This window comes from Liolophura sinensis, chromosome 6, assembly GCF_032854445.1.
Source record: "Liolophura sinensis isolate JHLJ2023 chromosome 6, CUHK_Ljap_v2, whole genome shotgun sequence".
Classification (NCBI taxonomy): domain Eukaryota; kingdom Metazoa; phylum Mollusca; class Polyplacophora; order Chitonida; family Chitonidae; genus Liolophura; species Liolophura sinensis.
Genome location: NC_088300.1, coordinates 46,477,139 through 46,501,846, shown reverse-complemented (window position 1 = coordinate 46,501,846; position 24,708 = coordinate 46,477,139). Strand labels below are relative to the sequence as shown.

Below are 24,708 nucleotides of genomic sequence, written 5' to 3'. Positions count from 1 at the left end.
GAGTGCTCAGGGTTTAACGTCGTACCTAGGAATTTTCAGTCGAAAACTGACGACGAAGGAGTCTTTAGAGAGCATGTAATGTGTCTCCGGGTTTCAGGACGGATTTCCACCGCTCTTTTATGTAGTGCTGCGTCACTGAGACTTACCGACGGCAAGTAAGCAGGCCCACCCGAGCCATTATACAGATAGGGGCAAAACAGTTGCATTTCCCCTTAATGCTAAACGCCAAGTGAGTAAGCTACAACGTCCTCTTTTAAGTTCTTAAAATCCGACCCAGGATTGGGTTGGCAAGTGATTTAGAAGGTTTGTGGGATTCAGAGATAACACAAAGTAATTTCGCCTCAGGTTATCCGTGAGACCTGAAGCCAAACAACAGTCAGTTTTACAATGTGCAGCCGGATTTCTATCTCCAGGCGCTACACAAAGATAACAGAAGCCTTAAAGAAGTCACTGTAAGCGTAATAAGGCAGGTGGTTATGGTAGGACAGATGGACTGACTGGGTGAGATACGGATGTAAACATGACGTAGGATGTAGGGTAGTTTTAAACAAAAACACTGTCTTTTCAGCAGATCGACAGGTCTGTGTACTTGAAGACAAATGTGAATAAAGTTTTTGCTAATATATGTACAGAACAGAAAGGAATGCGTGAATGAACTGATCAGCGCATACTCCAAACCTCGCAGGATTGTCTGGGGTTTCTTAATAGCATTCGTTCAAGGGAAGACATGGTCAAATATAAGTTTACCATCGATCTTATACCGTCTCACCAGATCACCATAAGCTGATGGAGTATGGACGCACTTTTATGACACACAACAGGGTAATCGGTGTGGGATCATATCATCACTATCATTCAAATCTGAGCTTGCTGATATGCATTACGCTCATATCACCTCTAAAAGCCTGAGTGACAAATTGCGGAGAGCATCATATCTGCATGAAATGTAGAGGCAGGCGCTGTGAGGCGATTAAATCAGCGAGGTTTATTCAGCCTAGAGAGCGACTCTCAACAAGGAAACATCCAATAGTTGACACATTAAAAACCGCAAACAAACTAAAATCCTACCTGCTAAATCTTTTTGGTGTAGCTTTACAACTTTCCTGTTACGTTTAATGCGCAGAAAATTGCGCTATTTCGTGAAACATTTTTAAATTACTAAGTGGTTTACAGATAATATGAAGAATAATACGCCATACCGGAGAGCACAGATTCGCTCGAATATAAAACTCCACTTGGGTTTCAAAACTGAGAGACATTACCGAATGGTTCCACTTCACCTGTGTTGATGAATCACTCGTTAATATAAAAGAGGCCGACGATCAATCAAACGACAGACTACATGCTACATTTGAAATACGAACAACTTACAAAGATTAAGATGCTTGCGCATTGCTTCCTAAACAAACTGCAAGCTGACCGACAACACCGGAGCATCTTCATTTGAACACCATTGTTCGTGGTAGCATGTCCATCAAGGTCACCCTAATGGACGTTACAAAAGTGTTAGGATACGCTACCGATGTTCACAGGGACATTGACCCGGCTGTTCCGTGGGTGTTAACTCCCCATTTCACAAATATTACAGAGCTGCATATACAAGGACCCAAAGTACATGTTGCGCTTCGCAAGTCGAAGAATGTAAACAGAGATTGAACATCACAATCAACGTGGTTACGCAATGAAGTGACTGGGTCACATGAGGAAGCAAATCAGTTTTCCCACTTAAAAGAAAAATTTTAAACTATCAACAAATATAAGAGAGTTGAAGACAATGTTTAACGCCACATCTAGAAAACCAAGTTATCTCTCATCATAATCAACAGAAGTCGAACAGATTCTTATTTCCTTCGCGTATTGTCCCAGTGTCAACATGCCTCTTTTCATATCAATACCGAAAAAAAACCCCATCTCAGATGTAACGCAATTTCAGAAGCTCAGAAATGTCCATTATAACAAAAAGAAGAAGATGACTGAGACTGATTAAGATTCGAACTGCATTTAATGCAATCCTTAGAGCATTATACAGAAACGTTTGACCAGTTTAAATGAATTTCTCCAGATCATCCTAAATGTTTCTCCCATGCCACGCTGTGCCCCGGTTCCCACTGCGAAGACGGATTACTCTAATAACCTACGTGCCTTACCAGATAAGATACAGGCCTCGATTGTGCGCGCTGATACTGGTGACACCATGGATTAGTGGGGTCAGTCGTCACTCACGCATAGTCACGCTAGCACCACCCTGAAACTCAGCTAGCACCCACCCTATGTCCGAAGGTCGTCGTCTTCAGTATATACCACATCTTTGACCGTACTTGTAGCAGCTGGATGAGCTTAAAAACAGTCCGTTTGAATTAACAAATTTAATCCGATGCAAAGCTTTTTCTTAACCTTGCTGAAGATTTTATCAGACATATCACTTCGTCATATACTCAACAGGAATAACGTAATCTAGCGGCGAGAACAGCAGCACTGCAATCCTAATGCGATTTGATATTGCTTTTAAAAAATACGGGATTAAAATTTTAACCGGTTTAAGGGTAATACATTCTCCTTTTACTTTGGAAATTGCCTTGTGTTATTGCGGCATATCATGACTTAAAAGCAAACACTATTTTCAGACATACAAATACAGATTACTTGTGTTTTAGGATAAAAATAGCAAACATGACGAAGAAGCAACATGCCACATTATTGTGATTGAAAATTTTGATCTATTTAATCTGATATATATATAGAGAGAGTTAGGAATCAGTGTGTTATCGGATGTTCCCTGTCTAAACATTGTCAACCAGACGTAGCAGCGACGTACGTGTGAACCAACACATTTCTAGTCCCATCAATGAATCGCATCAACATATTGTCAATCGCATCAGCGTGTAGTCAAATACACTAACTTATGACCAAACATGAATCTGCACACATCATCAATCACACATGCAAGTATCAACACACTGGGTTATTCACACTTGTAGTTCGGAAGATATCTAGTTGTTAAATAAAAATCGCATGTTTTTTCACACTCATTCAGCATATGTCGTATGTGAATATAGAATCAAACTCTATACTGATATATGTCCCTACGATGGAGGTACTTGAGAATGCCTTTGTAATTAATCTCCGTACTAATGCTTGGGTGGAGAATCATCGGACGAGACAGAGCAACGGAGGATGGTTGTCACTAACAGTTGAGTGACTAGAACGATTTCGTCCACAAGATACAATGTTTTAGTCACGCAAGCTGAATGTTGGTAGTAAAGCGCCAACAAGGTTAGTGGATTTGCACTATATACGTTTCTGGATTGCTTGCCACAACAAAGATTGCCGGCAGATTGATACTTCCCGCAAGAATGTTTATATTTGTAAATGCTCTTAACAAAGTAGATCTGGAAAGTCACTGAGCTGTAAAGTGGAACCTGGTGGTACCAGTGGTAAGTGTGCTTGGGGTGGGGTAGGGGAAGAGGGAGGGGAGGGGGAGTGTGTTAATGACTGCACGGTTAAGTCTAACATTTCTACTATCCCGACCTGGATACAGTCACGTAAACGTCCTCAAGCCATAGGCTACTCACCGTGTACCGTGTCAATATGCTTTTTGGTTTCGTTCATACACTTAAATCATCCAAGTTAATCCTATCTAATCCGCTTGGGACCCGCGGACAATTTACATTAACTGAATTAAACGATGAGGTAATAAACTATCGATGTGTGTCTTTGGAATATATGAAGCATATATTCCAGACCTTGGGGGGGGGGAGCATATATATCTCCCTTTACACAGAACATACATGCAGAAAACAGATACTATACAGAAATATACGTGATTACCCACACAGCCAGGTGAAATTAGATTATTTTCACAAGCCGTGCTATTCAAAAGAGAACATATACACCATCAGCCACCATACATGAGTTCAGGTTAATGGTTTGAGGCGGAGAACCGCCTAACATGGATATCGATGTAACGTCTTTCACATGAACTAATATACCGGAGTTGGAATCCCTGGATGATTGTGAGTCTTTTGAAATCTAATGTTATTTTTGCCTTTTAAGCGCACACAAATGGTTTAAATATGCTGGTGCATGATTATCAATGTTGAAACGTAAGTGAATATTAACGTGTCTAAACAGCCATTATTGTGCTCCCCTTTCAAAAGTATTGTACTCATGTAAACCATGGTGCTATGAGTAAACCGACGCTGCCCAACTCAAACCATCTGTCAGACTTCATTGACATGCGCAAAAAGCGAGTTCTTCCAGCAAGTGACTATTCATACGCTTGCAGTAACTATTACAAAGCCAAGTTGTGTGTGTATCGCTACTCATGTTGAACAAACTACTGAGGTGGCTCAGTGTTCACTCAGGCACAAATTAACATTGTGATTGGGGCGTGTGATGTCACTCCCTCACATTGACATGAGGAAATATCTAATGTATAATAAATACAACATACATAAGTCGCGTATGGTAACATTAGTCGATGAACTGTGCAAACATCACACTCCTAAAGGGTCATTTATATGCTTGCACATCTTGATCATTATACAAAGAGTTTCCTGAGTGAGATACCCATAATATTAAAGGCTACAGCGTACAGAGAGTAATATCAAAGCAACGATAGTGTGATAGTTGGCGTAAATGGCCGCATGTAACAAGTGTAATTCAACCCGTTGTTAATTTACCACACTTACGGGTTTATTCTAACTGTTCACATAAATACTTAAAAAGTAGCAAGATAGACAGCCCCTAGCACCATGTCTTAACATATAAGAAGTCATAAAACCGGTAACATACTCCAATGCCTAAGATGGAAAAAACATGTAAGAAGGTATAAAACCGGTAACATATTCCAATGCCTAAGATGGATAAACATATAAGAAGGTATAAAACAGGTAACATATTCCAATGTCTAAGATGGAAAAACATATAACAAGGTATAAAACAAGCGACATACCCCAGTGCCAAATAATGGTAAACACCCAAAACGGTACAAAACAGACGACGTATACCGATTTTTACAGAAGATACTCATCTAATCTCAGAAACGCCATTTCTCTGCAGCTTATTTAGATAACGAGACTGTCACCACTGATCCAGCACTATACATGAAGGTCAAGCTGTACATTGATAAACATATTGGTGAAGGTGAGGTATCGGAGAAATGGATGAGAAGGCGAGATTGGTAGAAACAAAGACATTTCACGCACACATCCTACCAGGACAGCAGCACGAGTCAGTAATTAAGTATTCACGGTTGTGAATTGGTTCTCATTAAGCGTACCTCACTATGCGGCTTGAAGACAGTCCCTATGAGATGGACAATATAATGGCTCACTTCCTGGCCTGGTCGCTCCGTATCAGCGGAACCAGAGTCACGACAAATGACTATTAGCTATCCATGTAAACGACAGATCGTCGCTTTACCGTGAAAACAAGCCTGGTCAGCGAACGACCATCATCAACACGCTGCATGCAATCCGATTGGCTCTCCACTGGGAATACACACATTAATAGCACCTCTCAGACCATAAATTTTTAAGTAACTGATCAGCAAAAAGTTACGCGTGTCTAGTGAGCTTGTTTTTGATACAATCGGCTCATAGTTTACGATCAGTTCTGAAAAGGCGAACGACAAATAATAATTATTCATATTTTCCCATGAGGCTTTGGTGATACCGTGTCGCATTGCTCCAGATGTTCACCCGTTAATATGACGGTCATATATGGAGATGGTCAGGGTAAACAAACACACGACACGCTGCCAGACCAGAGAACAGATTACACTCCCTTGGGGACGCGTTAATATCCCAGCTCTAGGAAGCAATACTTCAAGTATATCTACACACCTGATCATGCCTGGCCCAATATACCGGCGGCGTTCCCTAAGGAAGCCCCCAAACATTACAATGGGTCGCTACTGACAGTCCATTTACATAGCATGCTACCCCTCTATCCTGTTAGCGGTGCTTATCTCCGTGAGAAGGCCGGGATGAAAACACTATTATCAATTAGATCGATCAGTACCGTTCATTTAGCCGCCACAACCAGCTTATCACTCATTCAACAGCAGAAGCAAAAGGCAACAAATTGACCATTTATCCCACGGCTAAAGCTTTGGGCTGGTTTATCCATACTGATAAATTCCGTGCGTTTCTTGACCATTTTTGACGCCATGATGGTTCTTATCGATTGATGATCCATGCTCTAAATCAATCAGCACTTCCGCCCACTTAACCGTTGAGTATATTTTGTCCTGTGTCAGACTATGGGGGCAAACCGAGTAATTAAACAGAGCACAAATCAAATCACTAAGAACATAAATATTTCTTTAATAGAATTACTAACCTATTCTTTTAAACATTACTTGAAAGGATAAATAGACGACGATGATGTCCGATCTGTTACGTAGTCCACTACTCAGCTACAGAGGTCTGTACACATGTATAGCAAGACAGCATTAGCTGTGTTTGAACTCAGTGACTTCTAGTTAATGAAAGGCCCCGGAGTAATAATACGACACTTGCTAAAATCATACCTGTGTTTCACATTCCCGCAATCAGTCTAACCATCCTCATTCAAACTGTGTTTGATTAAAAATCAAAGGATGTTGTATAGGAAGGACTATATTATGTAATTCTGCGATAATTTTGTTTCACCAGTCCAATATGTGCTAAAGGCGCATTTGTGGAAGTAGAAGAAAAGGCATAAAAACGATGTGTCAAACAGTGTAAAACCGCGTCTGAAAATCACGATTAATGATATTGAAGCATTTTGAATTGGGCATATAAAAACAAGTACTGCGTGGGACGAGGTGCAATGTACACTGAACAACCCGGATGAAGTTACATGTTGAAGAATCGTCTGCTTCACCGACTTCTCCGACAGACGAGAGCTTTGCCGCATTTCAGATGTTAGAGCTTCACCAGTAACGACCTATTTTTCGCCTTTAAACAAGGTCCGTGCCATTAAGTGGATTACATAAGAAATCTGAGATCGGAGATAACTTTTTTCTCAACAAGATTACTTTTTCGCCAATCCTGCAGGCTATCTACAGCGTTGGATTTACAGAAAATACATCTGTCGATTATTTTCTCATCTAATAACATCATGTCCTTTCAATGATGAAGGTATTAGGCGGAGAAGTAGAATAGCAAATTTCGGTGTTATGCTAACCTGAAAATGGAACTAGGCGGTAAACACTATTAAACTTTGTACCTTAGACTCATCAAGTTCTATACGGTTATGCGGTACATGCAAGAGGTACTTCCTGACCTTCAGAAAATAATATCTGACCGATCCAAAGACGTTCCAACAAGTTTCCAACAATATATTTATCTACAACAAGTGTTACTATAAAATTCTTGTAGAGAAGTCAAACACCGCATCTTCTCGTCACACCGATATTACTATTTTCTAGATTTAAAAATATGTTACACCACAAGTTTACTAGATTAAAAAATACATTAATCCCCATACAAAGTTCACCATACTGCGCAAGCAAGAAGCTGTGCCGCCACACTAATCTACTCTAAACGAAGGCACTAATAAGTAGAGTAATTTCGGAAATCTGATGCAAATACAAAAAATCAGGAGTTAACTATGTGTGCATATATTGAAAGAACTCAAAATCTAGACGCTTAAATACATTACCGTGAAATGTAAAAAAGCCTTCTTCAGTTATTTCAGTACAGAAAAGGCTTACGTTCTTTGCTTGAATTTAACCATATGGTCCTACGCAAGTTAGCTCTTGGTCTCATTGATTTCTTTCAGGTATAATACAATACTTTGCTAAATCTATATTTCGACATACATCTATGCCACGGTCCAGAAATGCAGGGTATGTTTCAAATAACAAACAGTTTACACACAAGAACAAAGAATAAATGAAATGATCTATGAGAAAAAAAGTTAATTTCTTGTTTTTATTTTGTGGCGTGATTAAGACTTGGGGATTTATGTCTTATGCAATGAATCTCTTTTAAAAATAGCTTGTTCCAGTTTTTAAAGGAATCAACAGGTGTAAAGTAATGTGCTCTGACAGATATGTGAGAATATTTCAGTGGAACCCATGACCTGTTCTTTGCATGTGTCTTTCACTCATGCAACGTTCCATTTTTTTTTTCTATACAGGTAGAATTATGGCCCAGAGATGTGAATTGATTAACAATAAAGTTCTTGTATTCAGTGGGATTTTTGTCTTTGTTGTTAACAGAAGTTCAAGTTTTCATAGTTACATGTTGGGCACAATTAGACAGGTTTGAACATGTTAAGGTGTTTTCTATGACAACTGAACTCCTCAACATTCCTTGCACCTTTGAAAGTGAAATACTGAATATTCATCATGGTTGACGATTGTTTCGCAATTAATTATGCATGTGTTTGTCAGTACAAGCAAGGAATTCCCTGAGCAGACTTGACAGCATACATTTGATCGGAGCAAAACAAAAACAGAGATCAACACAAAACATAAAATGAACAGAGGTTGAGTACCTATATATACTGAAGTCCTTTTCACTATGTAGTAATTTTCACCCTGGTGTGGTAAATATGGTTTAATATTTTATCCTTATTTTACAAGTGAACGCTTTCTTCAAGTATTCACAGGGCATGAACGTCAAACTTTTGTGCACAGCTAATTGGAAACCGGAGACTTTTGCATGCAATCCACAGCGCATGTATAAGGCTGTTACAATCAACTGATAACTATTCGCATATAGCAGATTGGAAGACGGGTACAATGCTGAAAAGTGTTTTGCGTAACGGTTATGCGACACTGTGAAAAAAAGCACTGTAAGCGCCACTTTAACACTTCATTTGTCTATCGTAGCGAAATTCTACCCTGCGCCTCGTTTGTCGATGAACTCTTCATCCTCTATCGATAAACACAGTATACCAGCGGGTAAACAAGTCGGGTTATCTCTACTCTGAATACGTCACCTGCCCCTGTATGCAGTTCAAGGCCGCTAAGTTCAAGGAAAAGCGGACAGACAGTGGTGTGGTCCCCCCTAACTTCGTCCAACGCGGCTTCACTATTGGGTCTCGGATTTCCTACAGGTAGGGTAATGCCTGTCTCCAGGAAACGAGATGTCCTTCTACCATGCAATCACATTTTGTTGTCATCTCCATTGAGCAGAGGAAGGATGGGCTAGTTCGTTATATCCTGCATCTACGTCAACTCTTAATTGACATTACTCCGTTATGTCTGCACTATCTACACACGAACGGAACTCGTAGCCACTTCGTCATAAGTGCCCTTGGAAATACAATTTTTTCAGCATTATAGATATGGCGGAGGAAGAAGTAATATATACAACCGTCTTTTATTCCAGCTGCAGGGTTTGGCTACACACATTTATTCCAGGAGTTTCTTTAATTGTACTATGCCTCAGGAGAGATCTTGTATATCTCTAAATAGTCATTGATTCCCGGCTTGGAAGAAAACTGAACATGTTTTCTTTTTGTTTTCTCCAGAGATCTGAGGACTAGTACTGCAAAGAAAGCAAGTGATCCAAATCTACTTGTGTTACACAAATGTCCTTCACAGTCAAAGAAAGAAGGCACGATGGTTGTTTCGTCTGCAGCACAGAGAGCTACTTTAAGGGCGAATCATGATGGTACTGATGAAGATGATTTGTTTTATGGCGGCTACATTCTAGTCTAGTGTGTCATGTGGATCAGTGTTTTAGCTCACCACAGTTTATCCCGCACAACGACGAATAGCATACAGGTCTATTACATTATATACGCCATACGTTTATTGAGTGGGAAATAAAAATGGCATGAAACCGAGTCTGCACAGTCTGCAAAACTTGGCAGGATATACATGTATTTGTTTATTTCATTGGTGTTTAAAGTGGTGTTCAAGAGTACACCACCAAAACTGGCCCATGCTAGGAGGAAACAGGAACATCTTGAATACACCATCAAAACTGGTCAAGGGCCTGATTTATTGGCGAGTAACATCATGGGCAAACGTGCATGTGCAGCTCAGATGAAAAGCTTTCCCAGACACATTGATATCTTATTCAGATCGGAATATTGTGATCTGTCACATGTGAAAAGGCAAACAGCTGAGGGCTTTAGTCTACCTTCGTGACATTTTAGATGCATGGGCTGAAATTATATAGACCCACCTAAAATGTCTAAAAGCAAATGCCTTCAAAACCTCACAGAACAGTTCACTGATTATCTTTCAGCCTTTTCAAAGCTTTCCCATCGTTGATGAATGGTCCACCATTTAGAAAACCATTGGCATCTCCTGTTACATCACATAATGTGCGATTTCCCCCCTGCTGACACGAGAATGATATTAACGCAACCAGATTAACACACTCTCTCTAAGTTATACTGGTCACTGAATAGCTCATCAGGCACAGCGGTTATTTACCTTTACATGCATGAAGATTAATAACACCAAGCTGGTTAAGTATAACATCAAGCATCATCACTGCCCATATATAGATTTGTATATAACACTGTAAAAACTCTGATTGGAGGAACGCATGGGGAGGATTTTTGTATTCAACTTTTTACATTCCATAAATGGCGTGATCTAGGGTATTTACATGCGAGCAGTTTTCACGGGTGGCGTATGATGGTTTCACGCTCGGTTACAGCATGGTTGTTTATTATCACTATTACCATTATTATCATTTTTATCATATTTGTTTCAAACATTGTACTCTATAGCTTAACAGACTTAGTCGATGACAAAAAGACAAAAGAAAGCAGACATACAACATGTGAAAATCTGGGTTAAGAAAAGTGACAGGCGATAAGCTGATTTAAGAGACACGACAAGCCATGGACCTCTTTCATCTCAGCGTCACGTCAGAGATTCGCCAACCTTAAATACCTGTTCCATCAAAGAATATTTCAGAAATAGTACATAAATAGAGCTGGTAACTTCTAAAGGAGAAACATTCCTCAGTTTTCAGCGACACTGGGACACATCACATGTGACATTCCGGTTTGACTCACACGACAGTACACGACCGATAACTCGGTTTAGTTTAAGAAATTAAGACGTTTCTATACTATACTTGCTGATTTGGTTATATCAAGAAGCGTATGGCTGCAACCCAAACCCTAATTACTGCATAACTGTCCACAGACAAAATCCCAATACTTCCCTTATACAGACACGACACACATATAAATACACACACACACACGCGCGCACACACACACACGCACTGTGAATTTAAGAGAAATGTTCTTGAGTAAGAGCGAGTGCTTGGGGTTGAATGTGGTACTCAACAATTTTTCAGTCAGGAATCCTTTAGGGTGTGTGTAATGTGCCTCCTTCTTGCAGGGCGGAGTTCCAAAGCTCTTTTATCTAGTGCTGCTTCACTGAGACGACTTACCGAAGGCAAGTAAACTGGCAAGTAAGCCGCCACGCCCGAGACATTATACTGAGCCATTATACGCTCTACCAACTGTGCTATCCGGGCCGGTCTTGAGTAAGATGTTAAGTTATTAACTGTCAAATAAATCAACTAAAAGAGAGTTGAAAAGCTTGTGGAGAAAACGCATAGACAACGATTTAGTTGAATTTAAGGTAAAAGTAGAATTATATGGGTATGGAAGATGAACAGTGTAAAAATATAATCAATTGATCTATAATTACGGAGATCTTGCGTCAGTATTGATTGGATTGTCAGTTGTACGCATATGCTGGGAGGGAGGACAGACGGCGATTGGTTGTGGGGGGTTGAGGTCATTTTCTTATTATTTTAGACGTATATAATGTCTTAATTAATTGCCTGCGAGGTAATCCGTATACTGCATGATGAGACATTTTCACTCTGGTTTATCGGTCCTTACGGTGCATACATCCTGGGTTTTGATAGTCTGCATGGTCATCGTACAAGTAGGGTGATACATCGTCGATTTTCTATCTGCTATGTTCTTCTTTTCAGCGGCCAGAATGTTCACCGCATCAAGAGGATACCGAAGGGCTGTTATATGTCCCACATGCTATGCACCATTCAACACTATCGATTTTCACAGACTCGATGACCACTAGATCTGTATAAAACTAGAAACTTAAGGCAGTGGCACGCCTATGGATTTGATACTGTCTAAATACAAACTGTTTTACTGTGGTTATTCTCGGTGCTCTGACACACATTGCGTCACTGTCACGGCTCCTAATCCTTGTGAAGGTTTTCCACAGTAAGCGAGGAGTCCAAATCACATACAGTTCAACCCGTCAACCGGAAAACAACATTCAAGGGCAATAATATAATATAAAATAAAATAACATAAAATAATATAAAATTAATACACAATTAAAAGAAGCTAAATCTAGGCGTCAAAGCAAGCATTCGTAACATAAAAGTTAATACATATTTTAACGAAGATATTTACCTGGATGTAGAAGAATAATCAATAGTTTCCAGCCATTGACATAACGCATGTAATATCCAACACGTCAACTTCAATACATCTCCACATTAGTGTTTAATGCACACAAAGTCTTGCTATGCCGCAAGTGAGCTTATGAAAATATTTCAGTTACGCTTTTATTGCAACCGTTTATTTATAAGCACAGCAGGGATATTAAAACGGCGCCATGTTTATACAGCCCCTAGCCGCTGGTCAATGTTACACATACACTGTTCTTGTTATTGGTTCCAAGATTTGTCTCCGAAGTGAAGAGTGCTGTAGCACTGAATGGATATTACTGCCACACAGGCAATATAGGCTGTTAATACACTATAAATTACTGCCCTGTTATATTGCACCTCGTTAAAATATATCAAATTTGTCTGGTTTGGATGGAACAGAAAACTGTTTTGGCCTGCATGGTCGTTACTATAAAGAGACGAAATGCTATGATTTCACTTGCTGAAACAACAGCTCAAAAAAACGATGGTTATGCTATGCTTATTTGTTTATAATTTGTAGAGAACAGTGCACGCTACTTGTGGTAGTATGGCATAGCCATATATATGGAATTATATACGTCAACCAAAATATAGCGCTAAAGATCCTCCATGCTATTACTGTTAATTGCGCTTGATGGTAAAGCTTTGATTTAATGTTTCAAGAAAAAAATTCTGACGTAGATAGAAATCGAAATTGATAGCGCACACTTTAACATATTAAACTCTAAAACACTGAGAGGTTATAGAGCAAGGAAAAAGGACTGGTTTACCCGATGTTAATCATAGTTGGTGACTTCGGCACGATGTTTTAGTGGCAGCAGCCTCGAAGATAGTATATTTACACATACTTATTGACTCCTCATCGTGATGTGAGTGATGAACGACGTAAAACCCCAAACATACAAATATAAAACTAGGCTAGATATACACGATATGCAGGGCTTTCTGGGACAATGCTATACATAATAATGAATAATAATAATAATACTGAAATTAGTCATCTCTCTTGAATGCAATCAACTTGAAAGGAAGCCTGGTTGTTTTGATAAATAGAGGAATCCAGATAAGGTGCCCTCTGAGTCAGTGGTCTTTCAATCCAGGGAGCTGCATATATTTCCTTGGCTGGTTCCTTAATGTATTATGTACTGACATAGTGCCGTCGTCCATATATACAGCTGGTGAATACAAAGGAGCGGGCTCTATTACGGAGACCATTTTGCTATGAAGATGTTTTTCAAACATTTCTACCACTGTATTCACATTTAGTTTTCAATACTGTAAGGAACTATTAAGTTTACGCTTACAGTTCCATGTGGAGATAACCGGATTTTCCTTCAGTCGAAAAATCAAAAAATTTCTAGGACTCTTTTATGAAGAACTTTCTAGGTTTCGAAAACTATTTCAAAAAATTCAGGTACTTTTATTGAAAAGATTTTAGGAACCAGTGAAAATTCTGATCGAATACTTTTTTTGCTGTCATCTTTGTATCTATATTTTTGACTTTTATCTTTGTCCGCTTCAGATTTCAACAACTGCTATGTTCGGACACACTTTTATGGTCTTCACAATGCAGGTTTCGACGACACCAGTTTACGAACCCACTTCCATATTCCTCACAGTGTATAGGTTTGGACGACTGCATTTCTTTTCAAATTCACTTCCGTATTCCTCACAGTGTACAGGTTTCGACGATTATATTTTTTAACATTCACATCCATACTCCTCACAGTGCAGGTTTCGACGGCTGCATTTTTCGGATACATTTCCATACTTCTCACAGCGTAGGATTTCAGCGACTACATTTTTCGCGGAAACGCTTCCACAGTCACCACAACAAAGGCGCCGTCCATATTATTAGCGAACACCAGTTGTTGAATCTGGAACGTTCACTTACACAATGGAGGGTTTTTGTTGAATGCTGATGACGAACAAGACACGTCTAGAAGTAAGATGCAGTCTGAAATGACATTGGTTATAGCTGCCGGCAACGGAAGACCGATTTTTGACATGTCGTAACGGTGTGACGTCAAAGGATTACATTCCAGCTTGAATTACAGGGTGAACAAACTTGTTAAGTGACGGCTACGTGAGATAAATCTGTACTGAAGTGGCATCAACTAGAAAATCTGCATTAAATATGAATAACGCCTTCACTGGCATTAATGGTCGCATTACACTCACACATCAAAACGATTTCTCTTGATCGAAGGATTAATAAGAAAGAAATTACTTCCTCCAAACGGGCGAATTGATTGACGAGGACAGCTTGCCCACAAAATAACAATATTTGAGGGCTTTTTAAGTAGAAAACGTAATGAAAGACTTTTAGCACAGTGAACAAAACCGGCCACTTACGACAAAAGTTTTGGTCTAAGGATTATTTCTTGATGCTTTCTAAATACCCAAATAAATGCTGACAGTTTGCAATTATCAGCAGTTCAAGTTCTGCGAGAGATAAACGCAAGCTCGAAGTAGAGACCATGGTGGTCAACAACTTACACATCACTCTCATACGGATGGAATTAAGGTAGGCAATATGGATGTTCACATTGGATAGTCAGAAGAATTGAGCAATCAAATGAAGGAAGGGTGTTTTCAGAAGGAAAAAAAAATGTCGACACCTCCTGTTCAATTGGGACATTATACAAATAGTCTTTTACCGACCCACACGACTCTAGACGATGCAAATGTGTTGCCAAAAGGCTGCCAAAACTTAAGGAACCTCCCCCCCCCCCAAAAAAAAGAACGAATAACCAAAACGCGGAAAATTGAACGCCGAATAAGGAACTGCACGGATAATTTGTGACAGAAATATAGGGAGATATCAAAACTATCCGCGTGCGATTGTTTTAGGAGCGAGATGGCAGCAACAGCCTTTTATATTTCCGTCTCATATTTTCTTCTGGAACGAGGTTACATCCAAGTTAAAATGTGAGTTATTTACTTTTTAAAAGACTTAACAATCTAGTCCTCACCCCAAACATTTACATATACGTATATAAAGACATATTAGACGTGGCGGTCACTACTCACAAGTTTCACGTTGAACAAAAACCACCGAGGCACTAAGAATCTATCCGTTGAAACAGACGTTCGTATTCCAAGCAATATGGACGTTGTTTTAAGACAATAATCGCGATATGAATACACTCCAAAAATAAGTTTGTTGTGAGTGATGCTAGAATGTACTCGGTAATTATAACACAATATTCTGTCATATTCAACATAATATGCTGTTAGTATAATAGAATGGTTACGTTGAATTAATAAAATATGCGTGTTATATTTAAAAGAATAGACTGCTGCAATAACAATAACAGAACATATTCTAGCATCACTCAAATAACAGGCTTTCTGTTAAATTTAACAGATTAATCTTTTAGTGGACAGGAATCATATAAATGTTCTAAGAGGTTTGTTAATCGAAAATATATATTTTACTGATTTATTGAACACGATTTAAATCCATCCTTCGTGGGCCCTCGATAACCAGAATTGGACAGAATTAGAAGTTTACTATTTACTCACAAGAGGATTCAGGAAACTTATATAGACAGGCGTCTTGAGGAAAATCGTCTCGTTTTTGTAGTCATGTAACTCTCTGAAATCGTCACACAACACACGGGATATGCACGCCATATGCAGGGCCTTTCGGTAAAGTGCTATCCAATTTTAACTATAAGGATTGTTAACAATGTTCAAACTGAAACTACCACTTTTGTTAAGGCGGGGTGACAAAATCGACCACGCCACTGCCAAAGAGTAATTAAGAAAGTGCTATGGAAATTCTGTGCTGTGATTTAAGTCACGGTGTTGAATACGACACCTTTTAAAACTTTTTCAATAGTTTTTTTTTATATCTATTGACTTGAATGGTGTTCAACGCCTTATTCAAATCATGTTTCAGTTATACACTGTACAGATTTATCGGTGGAGAAAACAGCAATACCACGCATGCAAATATTTTGCTAATGATTTTGCCCGTAAAGAAATGAGTGTCCACCAGCAGAAAATGGTAGCGTATATATAATCAGGTTCTTGCTTTCACACAGATCAACAAGGAATTACTAAAATGTCTAGCTGCGTGATGAAAATAAAATTGCGCTAAGAGACCCATTCGGTGCGGAAGTATCCCGTGAACAGCGCAATACCTTTCACTTTAAAGCTTAGTCACACTTAGCACAGATTATGTTCAATTCCACAATCCTGCACAAACCCAGCACTATAACTATTAAAATTCTCACCAGTTGATTGGTTGCTGATATTGTCATGGTTACAGAGAGACTTACGAACGTAAAACTTATTCCTAGAAAGCACAACTGTAAGATTACTTGCAAGAGTTTTACCGTTTTGCTGTTTTGTTTTTTTTCAGATTTTCGGGAACTTTCTGGGGGACGCATCTCATATTTTGCCAACTAGGCGAACTAGAATAAAGAGAGTTGCTGAAGACTGGAGGCGGATATTTTATTTCATTAATATCGGTTCATCAAATTTGTGTACAGTCGCGTAAAAATAATTCGTAAAATGAATAAAAAAAACTTTGCAAGGTGCATGCCGATCTGAAAGTATTCTGTGTTGGTAAGTCCCAATAGTGTGATTACTGGGAGCAATGTTCTCTACATACTGGGAGCAATGTTCTCTACATACTGGAAGCAATGTTCTCTACATATTGGGAGCAATGTTCTCTACATACCAAGAACACTGTGAGTAAATTTCCATCGTGTAAAAGCTAGAAAACATAACAAGTATATTTTGTGCAAGATTTTCAATATGCAAATGCTTTATATACTCCAAAATATTCTTTTGCTACTACTGTTGTTGGCTATGAATGTTGTGAGTAAAATCTTTATTATGTGCACGTTGGCTACATACCGTGAGAAAAATCGTGCTGATGTATGACCGCATATTGGTCAGCTTGATATTAGTTGATTGCATGTGGCGTATCATAAATTGTAAACCAGCCATAAATACCCGTGAATGTCAAATATATATCAACTGGACATCAAGCTGATGTCTCGGTGCACACATACATATTTTACAGAGCTCTTCTAACGATGTTTCCCAGGTGCCGAAGAGAGAATCTGCAGCGGGTGCCAGTCTATTCATGGAACCAAAGGCAAGCGTAGCAACAACCGGACATTGGGAGGCAGAAAGATGCGAAGATAATCGCTCATGTCAAATAAATTTTAAAAAAATAACGTAAAAAATCAGGAAGTAGGCATTTTTAGAGCCGGAGGGGCCAGTTCAGCAAAGCTTAGATATGCTGTATAAAAAGATATGGTGTGCGGTGATCTGGCGATACTGGGGGTGGGATATATCAGGCTGTCGGACGTTAGTTCTTTCGACGGCTCTTGCTCTCCCGTCCTTTGTAGTTCAGCAGGAACAGCAGCCGTGCGTGACACAACAGATCTGTGTTATTACGTTTGTTTGTCAGGAATGGAACTATTCACAGAATGTACTTACATAGAAATTCAGTCTATACCATAAAAACATTCTCTGCATATTCGTCGTCTTAGGCGTTTTTGTAAAATATTCATACACAACCTGACAGGGGGGGAGGTAAAGGTGGTAACAGTAAGCCCGGCGGGCCAAATGAAACCGTAGAAAGGTAACGGCACTGGATAAAGCTGATGATGGAACCGCGGGAAGACGGTGTTAACCTGGTCTAAAGACTACATCATAAGGTCATCCACACATCCACACATCAGCTCTTCCCCATACATATCCTATACATAGCGACTTTCAACCATCACAACATTTCTCTGCATACTTTTCTTAAATGACACTAAATTTAATAAAAGACTTACAGCTCAGAGAGTAAAACCAGAGCAGCTAAGACAGTGTGCTAGTTGGTAAATGGTCACACGTAACCGGTGAAATACGACCTCTTGTCAGCTTAGTTCAGTTAACGTTGTATTCTAACTGTTCATGTAAATGCTTAAATGCTTAGACGCCCCTTGTACCACGGCTTAAGTAAAATTAGGTAAATGAAGTGCAGTGACGGTCATTGCAAATTACTTGTCACAGGTCTGAAATTACTCAAAAAGCTGTGTTGAAGACACTTTATATGCAAACTTTTTGCTACTTACATGTTGGTATCCTCACTTACCGCTCAAGAGAGGGGAGAGTTTATTGGGAATCACATGCTCTGTTCTATCTGTGCAGGGATACGTATCATGCTGGCAGTTTTGAATTTCATGCTTCAGTAAAACAGCATGCTGAGTTTATAGCACCTATAAATCGCACTTATGCCTGGTCATTGACCACTGCGGCCGATTGCACGGTGAACCTATTCTGTACGTATATACAGCAGAGTGACATGCACACCTGCATGCTCGTGACAGAGGTTACACGTCATGGCCCCTTCTGGTCTTAAAACCAGTGCAGCCTACCTGAAAACTTTCTTCAATATGCAGCACCTATCCAGATTATCAGAGATATCCCAAATACTGAACCATACGGCAAAACGGCTCATTTCGTCCAGCTATATGTAGTGTTCCAAGCTCAATCTAAACCAAAGGAATTAAAATAAAAATGAAATGAATATTTCTAAACCTGCAGGCGAGATTGATGGCGACGGTTATACATCTCTAAATGGGTTTATTATATTGGCAAAAGAGATGGACGTTTCTTCATCTCAAATAGCAGTGATCAACTGATGATAATCACAGAGTCAAGCAGCGTATGGAACTTGTTATCGGGCACTGACAAGTTTACGATTCGCTCAGTATCAGCTTTCACTCGTGAGGCGGGAAATTTATAAGAGGGATATACCTACCGGTTCACCATTCACCCAGTATATACATACACGAGCGTCACTGGTGGTGCGTATAGAAGATCTCTTTCCTTGTGTATTATATAGATTAAAACCAGACGCCGTGGACAATGCGATACACTTGGCAAATGGGCGCACGCAATTGGCGTTAGATGATTCACAGAGTGAGAGAGTGTTTGGGGTTTAAAGTCGTACTTCATTAGTTACTTTAACAGTTAGACACATCCTAGTTTCTCCTAATTCTAACTCTAATTCTCCTCCTAACACAGAAGACTTCAGGAGTAGTTCTTAGGCAAAATGGAGACGCCCAAAGCGGATGCTGGCGAGGACTTTATTTACAATTTATCACCTTGAGGTTCATAACAGAATTTTTTATGGCATGCACCTGCGAGGAAATGCATATTCTTTTCAATGGTATTTGATTGATATTTCAGTTTTCTTCTCCTTTAATGCTGAACGCCAAGCGAGGAAGTTTTTACTTAGGTGGGACTCGACCCAGGACCGCCCCCGAAGCGGACGCTCTACCAACTGAGCTATCTGGACAGGTTAGATTCACTATTTCAGTGAGTCACGATCATCCTTATAATACACACTCGCGCCGAAGGAATTTGTAACGGGAGAATGGACAAATACTGACCGGTTCATGATTCGACGAGTCAAAACAATGTTCATACAGCCTTGCGGCGTATGAAACATGTTGTTAGAATAATGACAACTGCTGACCAATTCACGATTCACTGAGTCACCACCACTCTTATTATACAGACTCGCAGCGTGAAAACTGCCCTGACAGTAAAGAACTGATCAAAATCAACAGTAACTTGCAAACAACCTCTAAGTACACAAATGTCACATATTGTGTACCTTTTTGGAACGTGTTTATTTTATCTCGGTCTCATTGTTCACATCGAATTCAGATGTTCACTATCCAACAGCTGCTATATACCGTGTTTACATGACTTACACCCACAGCCACATCGATAACATGGACTGTTGTCTTTTTTTTTAAATAACTAATATGAAAGGCTGCTTGACAACACCCGTGGGCCTTCTATACAGAAATAGTATCATTTGTCTTCTGCAAACTATTTTATAACTAGAAGTAATTCTATACAGAACAACATTTGGTTTTTACTATATCACCATGTCTACGTAGGATCTGCCTGTCACGAAATTTAGTTGATAGATAACCATCACTGATCAAGGAACCGTCTATATATAGAAATCGTTTCAGACACCACTGTCTTTCACAAATCCAGTTTACTCTTCAACCTGTTCACGCCTCTCTCTCCGGTCGCTGCACAAGTGAACTGCGCTTCACTTCGTTTGTCATCCATTCATCCGAAGACAGCTTTATCATTTATTTATTTATTTGATTGGTGATCGTACTCAAGAATATTTCACTTATACGGCGGCGGCCAGCATTATGGTGGGAGGGAACAGAGCCCCAGGGAGCCCCATGACAACCCGCAGGTTGCCGCCAGCCCTTCCCACGTACGGGACAGCTTTATCAGCCACTGCCGTTCATCTGCCTGACATACATTTATTTGACTAAGGCTTTAAGAAGAAATAAAATAAATAACTCATACGCTATACAGCTATTGTAAGATCACATGTACATTTGCAATCTATCTCCATGAACATGTCTGAAATATTGCTAATGTACGTTAAATCCTCTAGTCATCCATTGATTCATTTTCATTGTACATATGCCCCTTTAATAAACATAAAAGAACAGACTGCTTTAAAACTGATCCAAATATCGGCATTCATTTTCAGCCATAAGTAAAAGCTCATCAGATTATTGACACAAAATTATCACTGTTTTATATTTATTCACTTTGGATACCCAAATATTATACTGTGAATTAGAGCTTGCATGCCGTGTGTAGTATACCTTATATAATGTTAATAGGCTATATCGCTGCATGCATAAATGACCTTGCGTTTGTACGGAATTTGGATACATACCACTGAAAAGTTTGACTGCTTTACCTTCAGCTAACTTATCTATCAGCCAAATTATACATGTGGTTTTGAAAACAGTGATTATACAGTATTTCTGATTTCTTGAAAACATACATTTGAAAAATCGAATCTAGAACACATGTTTTATGGACCGCTATAAAATTAACGGAGAAATCACTCACATGAAAAAAATACCAAATATATTTTGTGAAATTTACTCAGGTAATATATAAGCTAAACCTAAGATCTCTAGCATCTAAATCAATATGCATGTAGCTGTGTGAGCAAAAGGGCAAAAAAAAAAAATATTTTACATACACTTCGAATGGTCATTCTGATCATATTCAACAGTTCATTTTTTGTTTTGCTTTCTCCTTCTTTCAGCCTCGTTATAAGGGACAAAACCACAAAACTATACTACATGTATCTGTAGCTTGATAAAGCATGTCCCATTGACGAACACTGCCGCATATATCATGACGGATGTATGCGACTGTGAGAGAGATTCTACATTTCCTGGTGGATGATCGTTGAATTAACCGGCACAAGACACTCACGTGACACGCTGAGTGGCCATAAAATGCTCTTTAAAGTTGAGTGAGTGAATGCTAGGGTTTTAACGTCGTACTCAACAATTTTTCAGTCATATGACGACGAAGGAATCCTCAGAGTGTATATAATGTGCCTCATTGATGCAGGAGGGATTTCCACCGCTCTTTTATCTAGTGCTGCTTCACTGAGACTACTTACAGAAGGTAAGTAAACCGCTCCGCCCCAGCCATAATGCTGATACGGGTCAAGCAGTCGTTGCACTATCCCCTTCATGCTGAATGCCAAGCGGGTTACAACTTCCTCTTTTAAAGTCTTAGGTGTGACACGACCCAGGATTTATCCTGGATCTACCGCTCCCGATGAGGACGCTCTACCAACTGTGCTATCCAGGCTGGTCTCTCTTGAGCATCCTTGTGAAATCTGTTGTGTGATGCGGTGATATTTCAAGTATAAGATCGTCATGAAGACCATGCCCGGTAAATTATTGATTCATTTTTTTATTTGATTGGTGTTTTACGCCATATTCAAGAATATTTCACCTATGCCCCGGGAAGGAGGATGCAACTGGTGTCCGTGCGAAAACATCAAAGTACGAATTATGAAATTAGACATACATGTACATGGAAATTGTTCCGGATGTGAATATCTGTGAAAGGTTGAGGTACAATATTGGTCACTGATATCACTAGTATATAGATGAATGAATAGTGTGTTCGATAGTGTGAATATTTCGGTATGAAGTGTGAAACTGCTATATACTGTACGCCTGTACACAAAAATCAAAATTGCGCCAAAATGACGTGTGTGTGTTATACGGCTGCCAACAGCAGTTATTGTTTACCTACTACACAAGTAAATGGTTCCCCTGTAATGCGCTATTAATAGTCAGAAGTGTTTAAACATGATCAGTGAGTTGGTTTGGGATATGTATCAGAACCTGTGTGCAGTTTGAGGATAAACATTGGGAAGAAGGCAACTTCATTCCAGGGAGACAGCTCCCAAAATAGCGATTCGCAAAACTGAAGAGTACCATATTGATTACGATAACGGCCAGCTTCTGTAACTTATGGGAGGAGATCTCTTATGGCAATCTTGTGTGTGTTTGAGAGGCGAATAAGCGTCGTCGAGTGACGGCTTGGAGTTAGTATGGTCACGGTGGCTTCATCACTCTGGTCCCCCTCGACGGTAAATTACACATCAGGCCGCTGAAGGCCATTACCACAAGCGCGGTGCCCAGACAACCATACGACCCAGCTCTCCTACTCAAACAGGATTGAAAGGTATGGCGGAACTCCGACCCACACCCAAGACAGCGTTTTGCTTTCAGCGTGTTGGCTGGTGTGAAAACAAAGTCGGTGTGCCTCATAGCCACACGTAATGCCGACACAAGTGCAGGCGTTCTCGGGCCTCACAGTTTGGTCGGCGTGGCCGCCTTATCCCCAATCATCAGCGCTATCTCCCCCTACCCACAGACTGGCAAATTGACTTGCTGACGGCTCATCTGCACTTCACACAACACGTACTCAGGCTATAGACAATTACCCGTTAGTAAATGTCAAGTCCTGATCCCGAGGACAATACACTAACCTCATATACATTGAAGAAAACCACACATATACACACAATAACAAATGGCTCTTGAACACGCCTACCTGCGAATCCTGGCGACTGTCAGGGACCTTATAGAGTCTGAACCAGGCCACCTGCTAACATGGAATCAAACTTTGTCCTCTTCTCCACACAGAACCTGTTGAATTTTATCTCACGTCCAGTGCCGATTTTAGTATTCCGTGTGCACACAGTGAAGATACCAGTACGGATATAGCTGCCTGGCTGCTAGCTTCACACGCCGGCTCCGGTTCACCCAGCTGCAGCGTCAACCCGGGTCACTGCCGCCCAATCCACGCCGACCTGCCGAGGGTCGGTTACGCACCGCTAAGCGACCCAACAGCGCGGTATGAAGGAATGGCGACGGACATATGAGTTGGAACCGAACAACCTTGAGGTGAGATGAGGCAAGGAGGAAGCTGCAGCCCGTCATCAAGATTGCATCACTGCCGCTTTGTTGGGCACGTTTTTCGGTGAGAGTAAAACTGGTGTCCCCTGTCAGGAATACGTGACCGGGCACGTGTATACACACCGACCGGGGAGCCAACTCAACTCTCACGGCCGTGCATGTCTTGTAACAGTTTCCTGAAGATGTCTTTTGTGAAGAGAGAGGTAAACTTATACGAAGTGTTGAATTGTATTTTTAATAGCCGGGCTTCTTGCCTAACATCGCATGCTATTGATCCGTTTTCAGAAGCAGTGGTGAACATTTACCACACTGCGGATCAATGTTTTATGATCAGACAGGGAATCCGATACGCCACGTTCAGTTGCTTTCCAGAAATGGGTTTTCCTTTCGTCTGCAGTCACCACTGATTCGGTTATCACTGGGAGGAAGACACACTGTCAAGACACATGTTTGTCAACGTGAAGTAATGAACACACATACGAAGAGCAATAAATCACCAGGTGAATCGATATTTTTCCATCGATAAAATGAAGAAACTGACACTTGTAACGTTGAGGGTATGTTCTTGAACAGAAGAGCATTGAAGAGCACTACACTAATCAGTCTTGTCGTTTGTAATTACTTAGTGTTTAAGACGGTCGTAAGTCAACACCAGACAGTTTTCAAATAAAGACGTCAATTTAACATCTGAAATTTCATTCCATTATCATTTTACTTCACTTCACACGTAACACTGACTTCACACACAAGATATTTGGCATCCCGTCCAAACAAATAAAGGGACACAAAATAACTAGTAATACACCGAACCTAATAGAAAGGATAGAAAAGATTTTATGAAACAAACTTTATTTATTCATTTGTGCATTATATGAAAGGATACAGTTTTGTGAAGTAAATACAGTTTTCATCTGACAGTGTCAGATTGCTGCAGAAAGACAAGCATGGTCAAGAAAACTGGCAGCCAAGCGTTAACAGTGCATAGTTTATAGACGGCAGATTGT

At 40.0% G+C, this 24,708-nt stretch overlaps 1 protein-coding gene across 1 annotated transcript in view; it reads right to left on the bottom strand.

The window, feature by feature from the left end:
• Nucleotides 1-23,541, bottom strand: part of LOC135468324 (soluble guanylate cyclase 88E-like) — a 47,787-nt gene extending 24,246 nt beyond the window's left edge. The window contains exon 1 of the mRNA XM_064746510.1: nucleotides 23,340-23,541. The gene's annotated coding sequence lies outside the window, so the exon portion shown is untranslated. The remainder of the gene's footprint in view (nucleotides 1-23,339) is intronic.
• Between the last annotated feature and the right edge of the window lie 1,167 nt (nucleotides 23,542-24,708).